General features: G+C 40.9%; 1 protein-coding gene and 1 non-coding gene across 5 annotated transcripts in view; one reads left to right on the forward strand and one right to left on the reverse strand.

Annotated features, from left to right (window-relative positions):
- Window positions 1-22,808, reverse strand: part of MBD5 (methyl-CpG binding domain protein 5) — a 466,846-nt gene that overhangs the window by 231,142 nt on the left and 212,896 nt on the right. The window lies entirely within an intron of this gene.
- LOC115831954 lies at window positions 4,393-4,527 on the forward strand. The gene has a single exon (XR_004027440.1). It is a non-coding gene; the product is annotated as a small nucleolar RNA SNORA48 (small nucleolar RNA).

Raw genomic sequence — 22,808 nt, forward strand, 5'->3', positions numbered from 1 at the left:
GCAATCATCGAATATGTGTGTTTGTGTATGTGTGTGTGTGTGTGTGTACATGCACACATACGTGTAAATGACGTCTGTTGATGGCTGTCCAGTGTGTGAACACATTCCTTATTTTGGGAAATCTCAAAGAGTCTGGGATAGTCCCTTTCCTAGTTACTTGGTTATTGATCATCAGTCATGCGACCTTTGTTAACCAAACTAATGCTCCCACCCAGGACTTTGAATTTTGTGAGAGTGAGGCAGAGGTTACTCATGGAAGCTGCAGTCACACTGAAACAGCAAACTTCAATGAGTGTCCAAAGGCAGAAGAACCCAGTGGCATGTTAAAGGCTGTCCAGTGGAAACTGTATCAGCAGCAGACTTCAAAGCAGAATTTTCCTTTGGTATGACATTGGCAAGGCATTACATTTCTTCATTTCTACTAGTTTCTTAAGTCTAGCTCTCCAGCACCCCTATAGATTCTGCGGGCGCTATGATATTACCAAATATTCCTTTTCTGCTTTAGACAAAGCTGGCTTCTATTGTTTAAAACTAAGAATTCTGATTGGTACAATGCCTAGCAACTATTGTGAATCATACTCTTGCATTTCAGAAATTGCCATTATTTTTCTAGGCAGTTCAAAAGCATACTAGAAAGAGAATGCACTTTGAAGCCAGACTGATCAGGTTTGAATACCAGCTACTATAATTGCTAGTTGTGTGTGACCTTACACAACAGACCTAACCTCTCTCAGTCTTAATTTCTTCATCTGTAAATTATTATTATCTCTTCTTCTTCTTCTTCTCCTTCTCCTTCTCCTTCTTCCACGAGGTCTCATGATGCTGCTCAGGCTGGTCTCAAAGTCCTGGACTTCAGCGATTGTACCACATAGGCCTCCCAAAATGATGGGATTACAGGTATGAGCCATCCTACTGAGCCTGTAAACTATTTTTGATGATCCAACAACGTTAACATTTTGCATCTTTCATATTTATCTCAAATTCTTAAATTTCTTCTGGTATTTCATGGTCCACATCTACATGTGCACTTTGAGATGATGTATATATCTCCATTATCTTGAACACTACTTGTCAATACTATCAACTCTCTCTATCTCACTAGGTTATGAAACTCTTATAAATGAATGCAAATGTCTGCTTTCTTCAATACTATGCATAGGTTGCTGGAGTACTGCTAGAGAAATTAGAAGTAACCCATATACAGCCAAGATGGCTTTTGGCCAGACTCATAAAACTATGTTCAGATTAAAAACAAATAAAACGGAGCCTATACGTAAAAAGCATTGAAAAATGAAAAACGACTTAAATCATTACTGAACTCTCATGAAGATACACTAATGTAGGATTTCATTGCTAATACATAGTAAAAGATAATTAGATTCTTTTGTCTTCTCCCTTAATTGTGCAGCAGGGCAGCTGTCCCAGGATCTTATTTCACACACCCAAATCTTCCTCAAACTCTAACCTCCACCCAATACGACTTTTTGCTTCAATACATCCACTTTTCTAGTCTTTGAAGATTGATTATATTCTCCCTCAAACTTCCTAATGTAAGTGATTCTAGCCTTATTGGCTTTTTTCAAGTTTCCTCCCTTCCCAATACATAAAACAGCACCGAAAGTTGACCCTTAATTTGAGCAGGAAACAGGGAAAAACTTATAAACTTTTAAATATTAATAATCTGTTATCTTCTCCCCATGGCTTACAAAAAGTTTTCTCCTCTCTTCATCTCCCTCCCTCTCTCTGCCTCCCAATGCACACACCACAACTCTGTACATTTGTGCCACGATATATTTTGATCTGAAAACTCCACTGTCTTTAAAAATGCTTAGCAATCCTACATTTCCCTGATTAGTCCTTTTCTCTATTTCTCGGCCCAGATATTTCTCCTGAGCTCAGTTCACAAATTCCACAGCCTTCTGTATATCTTCATATGAGCACCCTATGGTCATTTCAAATACGAAATTTACGGAGAATAAAAAACTCATCAACTTTTCCCCTAAATTGTCTCTTTCTTGCATTCCCCACCCAAATATCAACTATTCACCTAGTTAATCAAACAACGCGTGATTCCTGACCTTCTCCTTTGAATCACACTCAGTGTTCATGAATCAGGAAGTTGATTGTTCAATTTGCCAAATACCTCTTACATATTTATTGCAATTAGCCTAGATCAGACTAGCATCCATGCTTTCCTCTATTTGGTCTTCCCACCTCCAGATCAGTCCCACCTAAGGCTATTGTTTTTACTACAGTCAAAACAATCTATCTAAAATGCCAATGGCATTCTGTTACTTAACTGTATGGGTTCTCCAGTCTGACTGCTGAGTTTTCAATCAGGCTTAATGACCAACTAGGAGGAAGAGACAGTGTATGCCATAGTTGTTAAGCACATAGACACTACAGTCTGTCTGCCTTGGTTCAAATCCCAGCATTGCCTTTTCATATACAACCTTGGTATATGACCTTGGACAAATTACTTAACCCCACAGGGCTCAATTTTTTTCCCCTTCTATTTATTTATTTCCCCAGGGCTCGGTTTTTTTATAAAACCGAAATGACAAAAGCATCTGTATTATAGGGTGGCTGTGAGGGTTACATGAATGAACATAAAGCTGTTGTAGAGTGAGAGCCATATAAATGTATGCTATTATTATATGGCCTTACATAGAATGTATAGCCTTTCTGTACTTCAATCTCTTCCTCTTCTACAAATAGGAATAATATGTATGACATAATTTTTTTTTTTTACTTTAGATGATAAAAGAGATTCATGTTATATGTCATCCTCTGGTAAACATTCCTTGATCTCCCATTTCCCCAGTGCAGGAATAAATGTATAGGCACACCTTTTTTTTTGCTATTCACAGATAACCGTGTTTTTTACAAATGTAAAGTTTGTGACAACCTTGCATTCAGCAAGTCTATGGGTGCCATTTTTTCCCACAGCATGTGCTCACTTCATGTCTCTGTGTCACATTTTGGTAATTCTTGCAATATTTCAAACTTTTTCATCATTATTACATCTAATATAGTGATCTGTGATCAGTGACCTTGGATGTTTCTACTGTAACTGTTTTGGGGTGCCACAACACATGTCCATATAAAAAGGCAAATTCATTTGATAAATGTTGTGTGTGTTCTGACTACCCCAGAATCCAGCTGTTACCCCATGTCTCTCCCTCTCCCCTAAGACACAACAATATTCAAATTAGGCCAAGTAATAACCCTTCAATGGCCTTTAAGTGTTCAGGTGAAAGGAAGAATCACATGTCTCAATTCAAATCAAAAGCTAGAAATGCTTAAGCTTAGTAAGGAAGACATGTCAGGCTGACAGGCTTCTTGTGCTGAACAGGTAGCCAAGTTGTGAATGTAAAGGACGTTATTGAAGCAAATTACAAGTGCTACTTCAGTTAATACACAAATGATAAGAAAGCAAAACAGCCTTTTTGCTGTGAAATAGCATTTTTGCTGATAAAAAGTTTTAGTGGTCTGGGGAGAAGATCAAACCAGCCACAACATTTCCTTAAAACAAAGTCTAATCCAGAGCAAGGCCCTAACTCTCTTCAATTCTCTGAAGGCTGAAAGAGGTGAGGAAGCTGCAGAAGAAAAGTATGACCCTAGCAACACAAGGTGGTTCATGAGGTTTAAGAAAAGAAGCCATCTCCACAAAAGTGCGAAGTGAAGCAGTAAGTTCTGATGGAGAAGCTGCAGCAAGTTATCTAGAAGCTCTAGCTAAGATCATTGATGAACAAACAACAGATTTTCAGTGTAGTTGAAACAGCCATCTATCTATTAGAAGATGCCATTTAGGACTTTCACAGCTAGAGGAAAAGTCAATGTTCAACTTCAAAGCTTCAAAGGACCCACTGATTCTCTTGTTAGAGGCTAATGCAGTTGGTGATTTTAGGTTGAAGCCAATGGTCATTAACCATTCCAGGAATCCTAGGGCCCTTAAGAATTATGCTAAATCTACTCTGCCTGTGCTCTATAAATGGAATAACAAAGCCTAGAGGATAGCACATCTGTTTGCAGCATGATTTGCTGACTATTTTAAGCTCACTGTTGAGAGACCTACTGCTCAGAAAAAAATACTCCTTTCAAAATATTACTGCTCATTGACAGCGCACCTAGTCATCCAAGAGCTGTGATGGAGATGTACAAAGAGATTAATGTTGTTTTCATGCTTGCCAAAACAATATCTATTCTGTAGCCCATGGATCAAGTCTTTCAACTTGAAAATGCATCAACTTTAAAGTCTTTTTAATTAAGAAATACATTTTGTAAGGTTATACCTGCCATACACAGTGTTTCCTTGATGCATCTGGGCAAAGTAAATAGAAAACCTTCTGGAAAGGATTTACCATTCTAGATGCCATTAGGAATATTCATTATCTCTGACCTGGGTAGAGTAGCATCTGGTTGGTGGTGCCTGTCTCATATCAGCCAGATATACAGCAATTCCTTGTTTATCCCAGCTTGGCTTTTGGTCTGTGCCCATGCCTGGTTCACGTGTGGAAAATACAGGGGCAGGAAAGAAGAATATTCTTGATTCATGGGAAGAGGTCAAAATAGCAATATTAACAAGAATTTGGAAGGAGTGAATTCCAACTCTCACGGATGACTTTGATGGGTTCAAAACTTCAGTGGAGGAAGTATCACAGATGTTGTGGAAAGAGCAAGAGATCTCTAATTAGAAGTGGAGCCTGCAGATGTGACTGAATTGCAGCAATGTCATGATAAACTTGAACAGATGAGCAGTTGCTTCTTATGGCTAACAAAGTAAGTAGCTTCTGGAGGAGGAATCTACTCTTGGTGAAGATGCTGTGAACATTGTTGAAATGACAACAAAAGATTTAGAGTATTACAGAAACTTAGTAGATAAAGCAGCAGCAGGGTCTCAGAGAATTGATTCCAATTTTGAAAGTAGTTCTACTGTGGCTAAAATTCTATCAAACTGCATCGTATGCTAGAGAAATCTTACATGAAGGGAAGAGTCGACCAATGTGGCAAACTTCATTGTCTTATTTTAAAGAACTGCCACAGACAACCCAACATTCAGCAACCATTACCCTGACAAGTCAGCAGATGTCAACATTGAGGCTAAACCCTTCGCTAATAAAAAGATTATTACTTGCTGAAGGCTCAGGTGATCATTAGCTTTTTTGTTGTTGTTGTTGTTAGCAATAAACTATTTTTAAATCAAGGTATTTACATAGCTGTGAGGGAAATGGCTGCACTTCAGTCAGGAGTAGGCTGAGGTGGCCTTCTGGTGCGGCATGACTCAGTGGGTTTGTGGTGCAGGTGCACAACCCTGCACATTATGCAACCACACCATGTGAGGAGCATTAGGTGATGACCTATGTGAGCTCATGCTTGGCTCAGACCCACTATTGTCTGTAAAAGGTATAATTACCCTGCTAATGCTGCACATGTGGCTCACTTGCACCCAGAGAGAGAGTAAAGCCATGTCAAAACTGTCTACAATTCCTCGAGTGTTTTTCCCGCTACCCGCCACTCACCCACCAACTCCCCTTGGACCTCAGTTAGAACCTGACAATTGGCATATCAAATAGGATCCTGAGGTAAGTGAACCTTTGGTCCCCACTGATTCTGGGTCAGCCATGTGTCCACAACATGGGTTGTGATACACAGTGGCAGCTGTGCTGCTTGGATGGGCTCTGATGGAAACATGGGCAGAGGTAGATGGGTCCCCAGCGAGCATGGAGAAGATGCTGAAGCAGCTGGAAGCACAGAGCACTGAGAATGAACGAGTCTTTGCTTGCAGAGTTGGATGGACATTTTTGACTACACTAGAAGAACTACACCTCCAGTCCCTGAGGGATGCAGCACGTTGGTTGCAGGTGAGCGGGCAGTTGGCACAAGGGCAAGGTGACCACACCCTGACTGAGTGGCTATGGGCAGCCATACGGACTGTGTGGAACGACACTGGTGAAATACCTGAAACTGTGAGTAAATGGCAGTCATATGCTGATTTGGTGCAAGTCATCCGGGAGATGGGTATGAGGCAGGCTATGTTTGACCTGAATACCCAGAGGCCAGATGATGAACATTTCACTCCCACATGAGGAGTCTCGTGTTGGGTTCTGCACCCCTGAGCGCCTTTGGCTCCCTAGCTGCTGTCCCCACCCTGTACATAGGGTGACACATACATGAAATGACCACTGCTGTGGCGGCTCTCGGGGAAGCAGAAGGCCACTGGCAGGACCAAGGGGTCTGCGCCTTAAAGAAGGGGAAGATGCCCCGCCCACAGGGGGGCCCCCATGGGAGAAAAGGGGGCCTCAACAAGTGACACGCTCATGGATATGGGTAGATTTGATTTTGCCTGGGGTTGACCAAGAGAAAATCAGTAAGCAGCCCAATGAAGTACTCTTAGCTTTGTGGAGACAGTTGTCTCCAGAGCAGCAATTCCAGAAAATGCCCAAGGGGGAGAAGTACACTGCTGCACCACCCGGTCCCACGCGGGTGCTTTAGCTCAAAGACTACTTGCTGCAGCCAGGTGGACATGTAGAGCTGTTTCTGTTTGATTAGGGAACTTGCCGAGATGCCCAGTTTGAGGGGACACTGGACGATTGAAGGCCACATGGAATTAGGGATCCACTGGTCCCTCACCAATGTACAGTGGGTGTGGGTGCTGGCACTGGTGGATACTGGTGCAGATTGCAACCTTCTTTATGGGAACCTGAATAAGTTTCTGGGCGAATCTGCTTACATCGACGGTTATGAAAGCGCGTCAGTGAAAGTGAAACCTGTATCTCTGTACCTTGGCATCAGTTGTTTGGCTCCCCGTTTATATACTGCGTGTGTTTCTCCCATACCTGAATACATTCTGGGAGTGGATATTTTACATGGCTTGGCATTACAAACCACAGCCAGGGAATTCAGACTCCGAGTGCATGTGGTGTAGCTGGTGCTGCACGGACATACGCATCACCAGCCTCAGGTTCTACCACAACCCTGACGGGTTACTTCCACCCATCAATACTGCTTGCTGGGTGGACATACAGAGATAACTGAGACAAAAAGCTGGAAGAGGTGCAGATAGTGCATGGCACCCATAGCCCCTACAGTTCTCCAGTGTGGCCAGTTAGAAAGCCTGATAGAAACTGGCAGATGATGGTGGACTATTGGGAACTGAAAAAAGTAACACCCTCTTTGCATGAAGCTGTATCATCAAAGATGGATTTGGTGGACCGTTTGATGATGGAAGTGGGACAGTACCACTATGTAGTGCACTTAGACAATGCATTTTTCTCCACTGACATCACTCCAGAGAGCCAGGAACAGTTCGTCCTCACATGGGACAGGCAACAATGAACTTTTGCAGTGTTGCTGCAGGGCTATGTGCACAGCCCCATCATATGTCATGGTCTAGTTGCTACGGATTTAGCTGCCTGACCAATGCCAGAAGGCGTCCACCTATTCCATTATATTGATGATATGTTAACCCCTGATTCTTTTGCAGATTTAGAAGTGGTGGCACCCCTCTTGTGGCGACATTTGGCACCGTGCAGTTGGGCCGTCAACAAATCTAAGGTCCAAGGGCCTGCTTCATTTGTCAAATTCTTGGGAGTTATCTGGTCGGGTAAGACAAAGGCCATCCCAGAGGCTATCATTGATAAGATTCAGGCATCTCTCCAGCCCACTACAATGAAGCAGCTGCAAATTTTTGTGGGCCTCCTGGGATACTGGTGGGCATTTATGCCCCATTTAGCTCAAATGATAAAACCGTTCCATCGATTAACAAAGAAGGGAGCTACCTGGGATTGGAATGATGCAGCTGAGACTGCCTTCCTGGCAGCCAAGCGGGCTATTCAGCAGGCATAAGCCCTATGGGTAGTGGACCAGGGGCGCCTATTTGAGCTGGATGTGCACGTGACCACTGATGAACACAGATGGTTTTGTTTGTGGCCTGTGGCAGTGCACAGAGCACTTGAGAACACCAGTAGGCTTTTGGTCCCAACTATGGAAGGGAGCTGAGTTCTGTTATTCCTTGATAGAGAAATAGCTAGCAGCTATATATGCCACCCTTCAGGCTTGTGAGAGTGTGATAGGGCAGGGTGCAGTCATTGTGTGGATGACTTAGCCTATAGCAGGATGGGTGCATTCATGGGTGACGACCCCCTGGACTGGGATGGCACAGACATCCACTTTGGCAAAGTGGAGTGCCTACTTGGAGCAGTGGAGTACTCTGAGTACAAGTACCTTAGCAGCAGAGCTGCAAGCGTTCTTGGGACCTATAGTCCTAATGCAAGATAAGGTCATGGGGCCTAAGGCCATGGAGCCTGAGGCACCCCTAGACCCTGAGCCTTCAGCGTTTAAGAGAGGGCGTCCCCCCATTCTCGATAGGCCATGGTACACAGATGGGTCTAACCGAGGTGCTATAACTCCTTGGACCGCTGTTGCAGTCCAACCTAGTACTGACACCATATGGTTTGAAACCGGGTGTGGACAAAGTAGCCAATGAGCTGAACTTAGAGCAGTGTGGATGGTGATCACCAAGGAGGTGACATAGATGGTAATCTGTATCAATAGCTGGGTAGTCTACCAAGGCTTAACTTTGTGGTTCACTACCCCGAAAATACAGAAGGTGCTAGTCGGCCACAAACCCATTTGGGGTCAAGCCATGTGGCAAGACCTCTGGGAAATGGATCATCAAAAACAGGTAACTGTTTATCATGTGTCAGGCCATATGCCTTTGGCCACCCCTGGCAATGATGAGGCAGATGCCTTGGCCAAGGTCCAATGGTTAGAGTTGGCACCTACATGAGATGTGGCCTTGTGGCTACACTGGAAACTGGGACATGCAGGGGGTAAACTGATACAACAGGTCAATATGCATTGGGGTCTGTCCCTGCCCACGCAAGACATTTGGGAGGCTTTTCAGAAATGCCTGGCATGTGCTCAGGCATGCCCTAAACGGAGGCAGCTGTCCAATGTTACACAACAAGTAACAACAGGGCGAGTGCCCTTGACCAGGTGGCAAATAGACTACATTGGGCCACTGCCAAAGTCACAAGGGTATATGCATGCGCTAACAGATGTGGACATGGCCACAGGCCTGTTGTTCACCTACACTTGCAGGGTGGCTGACCAACAGAACACCATCCAGGCCCTGAAACACTTATGACACCTGTATGGTCGCCCTCTGGCCGTTGAGACTGATAGGAGAACACATTTCACTGGATGACACCTACCACACTGGGCACAACAAATGGACATAAAGTGGAGATTACAAGTGCCATATAACCCGCAAGCTGCAGGTATGATTGGGAAATATAATGGGCTCTTGAAGAATGGGTTATACTTGCATGTCACACTCCTGTCTTTGTGGGGCTGGAGTTCCACGCTGGACCTGGTGCTCTAAACCTCGAATGAACAGCCACAGAAAGGCAGCCTGGCCCTGGTGGAGGCTTTCTTACAACAGGCTGCCACCCCCATTCAGTTGCAGATACACTCTAAGGATGACCTCCTCCAGCCAGGTATGGCAATGAATGGTAACCTGTTGTTACCTGACCTAGTGCACCTGAAGGCAGGGGAATAGAAAACCTGGCTGTGGCCATGGACTCTCCAAGCTCCCCATTGCCAGTGGTTGGCCATTGTAGCTCCCTGGGGGAAAGGCCTACAGTATGACTTGCATGTTACTCCTTGGGTGTTCAATACATGGCCCCCGTGGTTGACTGCTCATAGGGGAATGGCCAGGGAAAGAGCCCTCCTCCGGGGGCACATGTACTGTCTGTGTGGCCTATTATGAGCTCCCCTGTGACTTTGGCACAGATATAGGACCCAAAGGAACCGTGGGGAGCTGAGAAGGTGTGGTACCATCGCCCAGCGCATAAGCCCTTGGCAGCTGCATTGTTATCCCAGGATGAAAAGTTAGCCTCTATGCTGCCTGAGGGACATGATCTACCTTTGTTAGTACCTGTGCCTGCTCTGTCGTTTTGACCGTAGGTTAACATGCTCCAACTGCATTGTGGACTGGGCCCACACCTATGCTGAGATGACCAATGTTTCCAGCTGTTGGTTCTGTACCACCCTTCCAGCAGCAGCTGTGCCTTGACACATGCATTTAGCATCTGCAGAGAACTGGACATGGCTGGAGACTTGGGATTCCATAACAATGCCTGGAACATGATGCAGCAAGCTTTGGACAAAGGACACTGCAAGACCCACAGCACGCCTGCCCCCTGGCTGGCCCATAGTGTTTATGATGGGTGGGGCTGGCTAGTGGGGGAACATGTAGTACCCTCAGCCCAAGCACCGCAGTGCATAGAGCAACACTGGGGTAACACCACTGTGTGGGATGGATACCCATCACAGCCTGTGTAAGAATAACACATGTCATCACACTGAACATATGGTGGAACAAGCAGTCCCACCAAGGTTGGTCCCCGATGGATTTTGTGCCCCCCAGGAGTTTATGGGTCTGTGAGGACACAGGGTGACCTTACCTACCGGCAGACGTTGTACCTGGGGATGACCTTATGTAGCTGCCACTGTTCTCCCCATGTTGCCCAGATGCCTGCATAAATGGGAGGTGCTATGCTCTCAGCTTCTGCGAGTGTGATGAGCCCCCTGGTGGTTCTACCCCTTGACAATGACTATCCCTGGAGCAGGTGTCATAACTGTAGAAGTACAAGTTACTGTTCTTGCACAGCACACCACTCAGGTTCTGAATTCCACCTGAGTGGCACTCCTCCTGTTAACAGATGAAGTTGATCAGATCAGAAAGGTGGTGTTGCAAAACTAAAGGGCCTTAGACATAGTAACTGCTGCCTAAGGAGGCACCTGTGCCCTTTTAGGAACACAATGTTGTACCTTTATCCCTAACAATCAGCAGAACATAACAGCGGCCCTGCAAGGGGTGTCATGGGAGATTAAGGCAGTCAAGAGCCTTGCTGATGAACCCCTGCAGAGAGGGTGGGCATCCCTAGGCTCTGGCCTATGCTGGGCCCTAATAATCATGAGTAGCATAGCTGGGATCCTAGTAGTGAGCTGTTGCTCTCTGTATTGTTGTTGTGAGTTATGGATTCAGGGCTCTGCCCTATGGGTATGTGTTCCTGCCCAGAGGATGCCCCTGGCCTAGAGGGTGGAAAGTAAGGGAAATGGCTGTGCTTTAGTCAGGAGTAGGCTGGGGTAGACTTCCAGTGCAGCATGACTCAGCGGGTTTGGAGTGCAGGTGCACAACCCCACACATTTATGTAACCATGTCACGTGAGTCACATTAGGTGATCACCCACATGAGCTCGTGCTTGGCTTGGAGCCACTATTGTCTGTAAAAGGTATAATTACCCTGCTAATGCTGTACATATGGCTTGCTCATGCCCAGAGAGAGAATAAAGCCATGTTGAAACTGTCTACAATTCCTTGAGTGTTTTTCCAGCTACCCGCCACTCACCCACTGACTCCCCTCGGACCTCAGAACCTGACAATAGCTTTCAAAGAGATAATGAGATCGCACACTTAATAGACTACAGTATAGAATAAAGATAACTTTTATATGCATTGGGAAAACAAAACAAATCCTATGGTTCACTTTATTGCAACATTTGCTTCACTGGGGTGGTCTGAAACGGAACTTGCAGTATCTCTGAGGTATGCCTGTATATGCCTCCATGGCAACCAATATGTACTACATATTATAGCATTTGTCATATACAGTTACAACTGACTGCCTCTCTGTCTCCATCATCATACTTGATGTCCCTGGATTGTAAGAGCTATATATTTCCCCAGCAGTTTTCCTATTGTACATGACAGTGAAATTTTATTGTACAAATAAATGAATAACTACATATAAAGGTCTTTTTTCAATGCCTAGGAAAGAGTAGGGGGTCAATATATTTCAATTCTTTATCAATTTTCTCAGTCTGTGGTGAAGATGATGGTGTTACAATCTCCTAGTAGAGTTCCCTCTGCTTTTTATTTTGACCTTTTGCATGAAGTACCAGGCCATTAGGTGAGTCTTTTTACCTAGATCTAAGCCAATTTTTACTGCTGAATTTCAGAACCCAAACCCCAATAATCTCCTCATAATAGGAGATTAAGTCCCTATTTCCATTTCTGGGCCTTCTTTTAAAAAGTGAACACTAGAGAAAAATGTCCATAACAATAGTTCAAGATACATTCTTCAGACACCACAATGCCATGATGACGTGGGTAAACGCGATTCTTCCAATAAACATGCTCATGGCTAGATATTTGTTAAATTTAAAATATTTTCCAGGCTGGGTGCAGTGGCTCCTTATTGCAACTTCAGCACTTTGGGAGGCTGAGGCAGGAAAATCGCTTGAGCTCAGGAGTCTGAGACCAGCCTGGCTAACATGGTGAGACCCTGTCTCTACAAAAAAATACAAAAATTAGCTGGGCATCATGGTGCATGCCTGCAGTCCCAGCTACGTGGGAGGCTGAGGTAGGAGGATTACCTGAGCCTGGGAGGTTGAGGCTGCAGTGAGCCATGATTGCACCATTGCACTCCAGCCTGGGAGACAGATCCACTTAAAGATCCACTAACTCGCAGAGGTTTTCCATAAAGATACGTGGTATCTGGTATTTCACACCTATTCATAACCAGAGTATGAGTCTGTATCTTTCAGTGTTTCTTTTTTTCCTTTTGAGACAGGATCTCACTCTTTTACCCAGGCTGGAGTGCAGTGGCATGATCTGGGTTCACCGCAACCTTTACTTCTCCGGGATCAGGTGATCCTCCCATTTCAGTCTCCCCAGTAGCGGGGACTACAGGTACACACCACCATGCCTGGCTATTTTTTTTTGTATTTTGTAGAGAGGGTGTCTAGCTATGTTCAGGCTGGTCTTGAACTCCTGGGCTCAAGCAATCGGCCTACCTCACCCACCCAAAGTGCTGGGATTACAGGCGTGAGTCACCGTGACCAGACAGTGTTTCGTAATAAGGACACTTCAGATATTCTGGACAGCAAAAGTCTTTGTTCTATGGAACTATCCCCTGCTCCACTGGAAATGTTATATTCGTGGACCCTCTTGATAGCTCTCTCTCTCCAATCACTGTGGCAGCCAACAATGCCTCTACACATTTCCAAACTGTCTCTGGCGGGAGTGAGGTGCGGGAAAACAAAATTTACCACACTTGGGTGAGAACCATTTTGAGCTGGATTATTCATGTAACTTCTAAAATGTACTCATTTATCTAATACAATTATTATTTTGCTGCTGATATCTCACTCATGATAGCAAGGCAGGGAAATTGCAAAGATTACTTCTTCCCCTCTCAAAATGACCTGTCTTTTTGGACATACAGCAGTCAAATGTTAGGAAAGTCAACAATTGCATTAATTGTTGACCATAGGTATATTTGCTAAATCTTATCTTTTAAACATTTTTACACATACTAAGATTTAAGCTAAACATGCAGAATTTGGAACACCTTAAAATATGAACGAATGACTCTGAAAAATAACAACTCTTCAAGAATTATGACCAAGAGGTCTTTTCAATTGAATAGGAATTATGTAAAATGTATACTTTGAATAAATTTATGTTAGCCATTCTACTTTGGCTTATGAGGTATAAGTTACTGGGAAATTTATTTTTAATATCATAAACGGGTATTAAATACTTTCAAATGCTTTTTTCTCATTATAAAACAAAATTATGAAAATGAAGACCAATCATGTTGTATTTTGATGATAAAAATGGTGAGTCACAGGTAAGCCCATAATGCATGGGAATTCTTGCCTTTCTTATTATGACATTTAACCTCACTGCAACTGGAAAAAAATCAGTGAAATAAACAATTTAAATACATCAAGTAACAAGGGCTTCTGAAGTACAGTATTTCTCGAGTTGAATGGAAATGTTAACTAAGTTCTTATTTAGACTGAAAAAGCTAACCCTTTTTGTTATAAAATAACTGCTCTGGCAGACTTCTTGCACTGTTCTGAAGAGATCAGGCACTCCTGCCTTTCCTCTTTGTACCCTTTTGCCCAACACCCTTTTTTATTTTTAAAGAAGATTTATTAAGTGTTTTTAGTACCTATAGCACTATACTAGGCACTCTGAATTGTGTCAGGGTAAAAAATGAAAAAAGCAAAAAAAAAAAAAACATTAAAAACCCCACTATTTTAAAAATAATTTATTTTCCAGGGAGCAAAAGCTTTAAAAAGAACTACAAGGCTACAGTAACCAAAACAGCATGGTACTGGTACCACAACAGAGGCATAGATCAATGGAACAGAACAGAGCCCTCAGAAATGATGCCGCATATCTACAACTATCTGATCTTTGACAAACCTGACAAAAACAAGAAATGGGGAAAGGATTCCCTATTTAATAAATGGTTCCGGGAAAACTGGCTAGCCATATGTAGAAAGCTGAAACTGGATCCCTTCCTTACACCTTATACAAAAATTAATTCAAGATGGATTAAAGAATTAAACATTAGACCTAAAACCATTAAAATCCTACAAGAAAACCTAGGCAATACCATTCAGGACATAGGCGTGGGCAAGGACTTCATGTCTAAAACACCAAAAGCAATGGCAACAAAAGCCAAAATTGACAAATGGGATCTAATTAAACTAAAGAGCTTCTGCACAGCAAAAGAAACTACCATCAGAGTGAACAGGCAACCTACAGAATGGGAGAAAATTTTTGCAACCTACTCATCTGACAAAGGGCTAATATCCAGAATCTACAATGAACTCAAACAAATTTACAAGAAAAAAACGAACAACCCCATCAAAAAGTGGGCAAAGGACATGAACAGACACTTCTCAAAAGAAGACATTTATGCAGCCAAAAAACACATGAAGAAATGCTCATCATCACTGGCCATCAGAGAAATGCAAATCAAAACCACAGTGAGATACCATCTCACACCAGTTAGAATGGCCATCATTAAAAAATCAGGAAACAACAGGTGCTGGAGAGGATGTGGAGAAATAGGAACACTTTTACACTGTTGGTGGGACTGTAAACTAGTTCAACCATTGTGGAAGTCAGTGTGGCGATTCCTCAGGGATCTAGAACTAGAAATACCATTTGACCCAGCCATCCCATTACTGGGTATATACCCAAAGGACTATAAATCAGGCTGCTATAAAGACACATGCACACGTATGTTTATTGCGGCACTATTCACAATAGCAAAGACTTGGAACCAACCCAGATGTCCAACAACAATAGACTGGATTAAGAAAATGTGGCACATATACACCACGGAATACTATGCAGCCATAAAAAATGATGAGTTCATGTCCTTTGTAGGGACATGGATGAAACTGGAAAACATCATTCTCAGGAAACTATCGCAAGGATAAAAAACCAAACACTGCATGTTCTCACTCATAGGTGGGAATTGAACAATGAGAACTCATGGACACAGGAAGGGGAACATCACACTCCGGCGACTGTTGCGGGGTGGAGGGAGGGGGGAGGGACAGCATTAGGAGATATACCTAATGCTAAATGACGAGTTAATGGGTGCAGCACACCAACATGGCACATGGATACATATGTAACAAACCTGCACATTGTGCACATGTACCCTAAAACCTAAAGTATAATAATAAAAATAAAAAAATAAAAAAAAATAAAAAAAGAACTAGATGAAACAGGCATGGATGCTGCAAGTGATAAAGTGGCAAAGTAGGGCGGCAGAAAGAACACTAAACTTGAGTTAGAAAACTTGGGATCAGGCTCCTCCGAGTGACATTGGGCAAGACATTTACATCTACTTTTAAGTCCCAGCTTTCTTTTCTGTGAAATAAGAATAATAACATTTCTCTTAGAGTTGCTCTGAGAATTAACAAGCTAGTTCTCTGAATGCACCACCATAGTATAATGACTAGCACATAAAACTAGCCACTCATTAAATGTTTCTTTTCCATAAAGTCCGGAAATGAAAAACAAGGTAAGATTACTATCTGGTGAAGTTTTTCATCATGTTACATTAATTGGTCTAAATTCATAATCTCTACGGAGAAAAAGCCCTGATCTTCAAAAGCAGAGAAGCCCTAGTTGTCTTCAATTAAACCTGTCTCTGCCAATCCATTCTCTACTTTCAGTACTATTCTGTGGGGCCCGGCAAAGAAAAAGGTTCAGGGGTACACGTGCAGGTTTGTTACACAGGTAAACTTGTGTCACAGGGGTTGGTTGTACAGATTATTGCTGTCACCCAGTAGTTATTTTTTCTGATCCTCTCCCTCCTCCCAACCTCTGCCCTCAAGTAGGCCCCAGTGTATGTTGTTCCCCTATTTGTGTCCATGAGTTCTCATTATAAGTGAGAACATGTAGTATTTGGTTTTCTGTTCCTGCACTAGTTTGCTAAGGATAATGGCCTCCAGTTCCATCCATGTTCCCACAAAAGACATGATCTTGTTCGAAAAAGTTGTATCTTTTGGCTATATATGAATTGTAGTAGCCAAATGAGAACGTGTTCTTTATTGTATTAGGAAGATGAGTGGGTCTACAAGAGTAGTTATGAGAGGTAGAGCCAAAAACAGAAGACAAGCATAATAAGAAAGTAGCAAAAAAAAGTTAAAGAGCTGATTTCCAACTGCGGCACTATTTACATTTTATATAATACTTTGCTGTGGAGGGTTATCCTGTGCGCTGTCGGATGTGAAGCAGCATCCCTGGCCTGCAGTCAAACCCCACCAGTAATGGCAATTGAGAATGTCTCCAGATATTGTCAAATGTTCCTTTAGGAGGCAAAATTCCCCTGGATGAGAACCACTGATTTAGATGGTAATAGAAGGCAGGAGGAAAAAGAGTGAGGTAAGTAATAATACTGCCCACAAAATTCACAATTAAAAAGAAGCACAATTTTAAAGACTTATCAACACAAAAATGATATATATTTATATAAATCATGTCAGGGGAAAACTATCAGTAGTAATTCTCCAGTATATAATACAGTATCTACCTGATACTATACAATTAGAGTGAATGCAATGTAATGAACTGTGTCAAAGGTCAGAAGCTGAGAGAAGGGAAAAATAAATTGTGTGAGGGTAGAGAAAAAGATATGAAAGTGAGTAAGCTCAGGAGTAACTGTTTCAGTATGCTGATTTAAATTTTCCTTTTAATTATTTTACTTACTGTTTTTTCTAAAATAATAACTAAAGAACTCATGGCAGTGGATTTTGCCCCTTTTATGGGTAGGCAGGTGGTCAAACAGGTTAAGATGATCAGAAATAAAGGGTTATTGGAAAGCAAAGTCAGATTAAGACACAAAAAGTCAAATGACAACTTAATGGGTGCAGCACACCAACATGGCACATGGATACATATGTAACAAACCTGCACATTGTGCACATGTACCCTAAAACTTAAAGTACAATAAAAAAAAAGACACAAAAAGTCTTTGCCAAATTTCCAATTTTCTCTTTTTTATATTAACTTGTAATAATTCTTTTTCAATTAGATATATTGTGAATGTCTTCTCTAATTTGCAACTTGTCTTTTCATTCTTTTTAAGGTGACTCTTGATGAAAAGAATATCACAATTGTAATTCAATAAAATTTAACAATATTTTCCTTAATGGGCTTTTTCATTTTCTTTCTACTTGAAAGATGTTCTCCTAAAATTTGTATAGTTTTGCTTCTCATATTTAAGTCTCTACTCCACTTAGAGTTGATATTTACATATGATATAAAGTAGGGATCAAATTTCATTTTCCTCTTAATGGATAATCAATGATCCCAGTATACTTATTGAAAAGTCAACCCTTATCCCAATGCTAGCTCTTTTATGTACCAACTTACCACCTATAGATAGATGTTTCTAAGCAATCTGTTTTGTTCCACTGGTCAGTCTGTCTATCTTTTACCAGTATCACACTCTACTAATCACTAAAGCGTTACATTAAGCTTCATATCTTATAAGTCTCCCTACTTTATTCTTCTTCCTCAGGAATGTCATATCATTATCTTTAATCTCATATTTCTTTATTAAACAGACATTTTATATTCTCCCTGATAATTTTTAATATATAAAATATTTATGAGTCTGCTTCTTTGGAATATGGTTTTTGACACTCATTCATGATGCCTTGGTTTATAATTTTTGACAGTAAATTCATATTTTGGGGGAATTTTACCTGTGGAAATTTTTGGGGTCCTATATTGAAGGTAGATTCCTTCAATGAGAATTTATGTTTGCTTCTGCCAGCTATGTGGGACTACCTTAAGTTCTTGGCTTTAATTTTTGTTTTTTGTTTTGTTTTGTTTTTTGGTATCACTTACGTAGTGTGAACTTCAGTAGCAAACCCACAATACCAGCTTGATATTCAAATGATCAAAGAGATATTTCATTCCTATGCTCAATGTCGAGGTTTAAATTAACCAATTTTCCTTGCAGTGTCATGGGAAGTGATAGCTGATTTTACTCGGTACCCTTCCAATAAAGATGTAGATATTTGGATGTCCATACCGAGGGGGCCTTAAGTATAGACTCTCCACCTTGGATGTGTCCAGGATTTTGACTGTCTCCTGTTACTCTTTCAGTAGGAGGCCGTGAAAACAAATTCGTAACCCAGAATTTACCAGGTTAAGCAAGCATCCTTAAGGCTTACCTCTCTGAACACTACTTTTATGTAGGGTTTGTGTTTGTTTGTTTTAGCCTCTTAGTATTTGCCATCTTTCCAGTTCATAGTTGCATATAAACACTATTTTTATATTTCACATTATTTTTAGTTGTTTATCATGAGATGGCAGGGTACCTAAGTTCACCATACTACCAAGACATAAAGTTTAAATTTTATTTTTTTTTCCCTCAGCTTTATCTTTTACATTATTTCTTTTAGAATATCTTTAATCGTTTTCTTTCTGGTTTCAAAAAGAAACAAATACTCATTTTGAAAAAAATTCAAATGGTATGGAAGTATAAAAGTAAAACGTTGTAGCCCCCATCCCACCCTCCACATAACCCCAAGGAAAAGACACTGTTGATTGTTGGCTCTTATATAATATTTATAATTTTATAAATTGTTAGGCTCAGTGGACTTACCACTGTATACCACCACTCAATATGCTGTACAAGCTTAAATTTAGAATGTCCCTATGTAGCTGTTACGCTTGTTAAAGGAACTCAATATCTGAACTGGCTTTGGGCTACTATCTTCTCTGGCTATGTGCTAAAAACCCACGGTAACTTATTTAAAGGATGGCCTGATTAAAATATTCCTCCTACCATAAAGGTTATTTGATGTGAAAAGAAGATTGCCAATGTTTGTTTTAGAGCTTGTGTATTTTATTCAAAAATGGCTCAAATGTAGTTTTTGGTAAACTTTTGGAAACAAGGACAGAGGCTCTTTAAGAACTAAAATTAATTTCTGACAGAGATAAGTCATAGAGTCTGTAAGAAAATCTGCTGCAAAATTTATTCAAGAAACAAGCTGAATAAAAAGTAATATTTATACCAACCATGGTTTCAAGAAATAGTGATAGAGACAGGAAAAGAAATAGGTGGAAGACATTTTTTTCTATATTATAAAAAGCTGATGACAGAATGAGAGAAAAACTCTAGACAATTAAAAAAAAGCTTTACAAGAAAGGAAATGCAATTATAACTATTTGGTGTTGCAGAGAATAATATTTACATAACATCAATAAGGTAAACATTTGTCTTTGGTTTAACTAACTATATTTCAAGGATGGGAAAACAAACAGGTACTAGGTGGTAAAAGTATGCTAAGTCATCATCTGTGATAATAGACAAATGATCTATAACTTCTTTCTATAATGTCTCATATTGGTAAACCCAGAGATAGCAGTTTAAAAAAAAACATATTTAGAAACAGGTACCTGAACAGTAGCAAGCAATTTTTTTTTTTTTTTTTTTTTTTGAGATGGAGTCTCACTCTGTCACCCAGGCTGGAGTGCAGTGACGCAATTTCGGCTCACTGCAACCTGTGCCCCCCAGGTTCAAGCAATTCTCCTGCCTCAGCCTCCTGAGTAGCTGGGATTATAGGTGCCTGCCAGCACGCTAATTTTTGTATTTTTAGTAGAGGTGGGGTTTCACCATCTTGGTTAGGCTGGTCTTGAACTCCTGACCTCATGAGCCACCCGCCTCAGCCTCCCAAAGTGCTGGGATTACAGGCATGAGCTACCATGCCTGGCTAATAGCAAACAATTAAAAGCTGTTATCTGTAGATGAATTCCAAGGGTTGGGGCACTCAGTACTATTTAACATGTACACATAATACATGAATAAAAATTTTAAAAGGAGAAAAGAGTTAAGGCCATAATAGAGAATCTAAGGTTGCATGTGCATTTTCACTCCACTCTGTGTTTTAGCACCCAAGAAAGGCAATGTAATGTCATGAGTGCTAGATTCCGATACATACAAATCCCAGTTTGAATTCTGGTTCACTAACTGACTAACTTGAAAGTCCTTGGGCAAGTCAGTTAATGTTTTTTAGAGTATATTCCTTCCTACAGAATCTGGAAATAATGATTCCTATCATGCAGATTTATTTTGAGGCCTAACTATAATCTATATGTAGCATAGGGCACTTAAAAATGCTCAATCAACAGCAATTTCTATCATTAATGATTATCTCTCTTCTTGCCAATAATAACTACATGAAACCTCATGTATCCTATGACTCCATTTTCATTTTGAAATCTGAATCACATACCAGTCAGTTGAGTGTTATCATCTATACTTTACAGCTAAGCAAAAAAGATTAAGTAAACTTGCCCAAATTCTCTGATTAGTAAGAAATTAAATTAGCAAGAAAACTGTATCCTCTTAGTTTACTTAATGTCTCATGTAAACAAACAGGAAAGCATAGAAAATAAGAACTGATAGTCTATTCTGCTTAGTAGAATGTTTTCACCATAAAGTTAGCTATAAGGTGATTAATGGTGGGAGAGAGAGAAGAAAATTTCCAAACAGAAAATAACTGTGAACCTAAGTACCACCCCAAAGCCCAAGGTTTTCTAATACTCAAAAGATAAAAAGAAACTTAATTCTTTATACTTGAAGTAATATATAGATATATATTTTTTGAAACAGGTTCTCACTCTGTCTCCCAGGATGGAATGCGGTGGCACAATCAGAGCTCACTGCAGCCTCAGCATCCAGGGCTCAACCCATCTTCCCACTGCAGCCTCCTGAGTAGCTAGGACCACAGGCACAAGCCGGCGCACACCACCACACTCAGCTAATTAAAAAAATTTTTTTTGCCCCGTCTCTATTAAAAATACAAAACATTAGCTGGGCATGGTGGTGGGCGCCTGTAATCTCAGCTACTCGGGAGGCTGAGGCAGGAGAATCACTTGAACCCAGGAGGCGGAGGTTGCAGTGAGCTGAGATAGTGCCACTGCACTCCAGCCTGGGCAACAGTGCGAGACTCTGTCTTAAAAAATAAAAATAAAATTTTTGTAGAGACAGGGTCTCACTATGTTTCCCAGGCTGGTTTTGAATCCTAAGCTCAAGCCATCCTCCTGCCTCAGTCTTCCAAACTGCTGGGATTACAGGCGTGAGCCACAGTGCTCAACTTCTAAGTAAAATATTGCTAACAAGTTAGATTCAATAGTGATCATGTGCCTTCCTTAACCAACTCTGTTATTCATTTGTACCTAGGCCCTCATAATTTTGTAAAGCAGGCTCTAAAATTTATCTTTCCTTTAAGATGACAAAGGAGAACAATTACATATAATTTCCAGGAATGTGGGCTTGAATGTAGTAACTTTTTACACTTGGTATCTGGCCTGGTTATGATTCATGGGTCATAGGAAAAAAACCTCACGTCTCACTCCTGTAACAACTACTCCCTACATCTCAAGCACACTGTTTAGGACACCATTAACCGTCTGTGAACCAGCTTTGAAGGGCCAGACCTGCAAATCCAGGTCCATTAAAAATGAAACAGAAAAGGTAAACTTTTTGAGGGCAGAGACTTCATCAGCCTTGTTTATTGCTGTGTCACCAGTGCCCACTACAATGATTGGCAAATAGCACTCAGTAAATATTTGTTGAATGAATACATTTTTAAAAAGTAAATACTAATGCCTAAGTACTTATTTGAGTTTTCAACATACAAAGACAAAATGATCAAGTACAAAGTAAAATAATGAATTAATTTTATAGCTCATGACATATTTCCTTAATTTAAAAAAATCACATAATATAGGTTGAATGAAGGGCTACCTATTTAAAATAAAAATTCTGCTTCTTACACACATGCAAAGTCAATGTTATGTTTTAACTACTGTCTCATAATGTGGTACTTTTACCCACCCTTTGTTAGTAAAAATAATAGTAACAGTAACTGTAACACTAATTTCTAATCTAAACTCTTATAGCCACTATAAAAATATAAGCTTTACATACATTATCTCATTCACTCTTCATGACAAACTTATAAGATAGGTATTGTCACCACACTTTACAGATGAAGAAATCAGAGTTCAAAGAAATAATTTGCCTATTTTGTTCTATAAAATGGTGAAAGCCAGATAAAATCAGTTTAATTCTAAAATACTTTGTTTTCCAGCAGAGACAGTTAACATACATACATAGGCTCACATTACATCTAGCATGCTGTCTTATCCCAGGCACTAGAGCATATTCGCCCATTCTTTCAACATTTTTGAACACCTATTATGTTCCAGGCACTATGCTAGGTTCCCTTAAAGATCACTTGTAATTCAGAAATACATATAAAAAAATGACACATAGCCAGATTCTTCTATAGAATCATAGTGCTGAGAAGTACAGTCTGAAAGTTTCTCCACTCTATACTTATCTATGTGTGATATGTGTGCTTTTGTTTGTCCTACTAAATATGCTTCTTTGA

This window comes from Nomascus leucogenys, chromosome 20, assembly GCF_006542625.1.
Source record: "Nomascus leucogenys isolate Asia chromosome 20, Asia_NLE_v1, whole genome shotgun sequence".
Taxonomy (NCBI): domain Eukaryota; kingdom Metazoa; phylum Chordata; class Mammalia; order Primates; family Hylobatidae; genus Nomascus; species Nomascus leucogenys.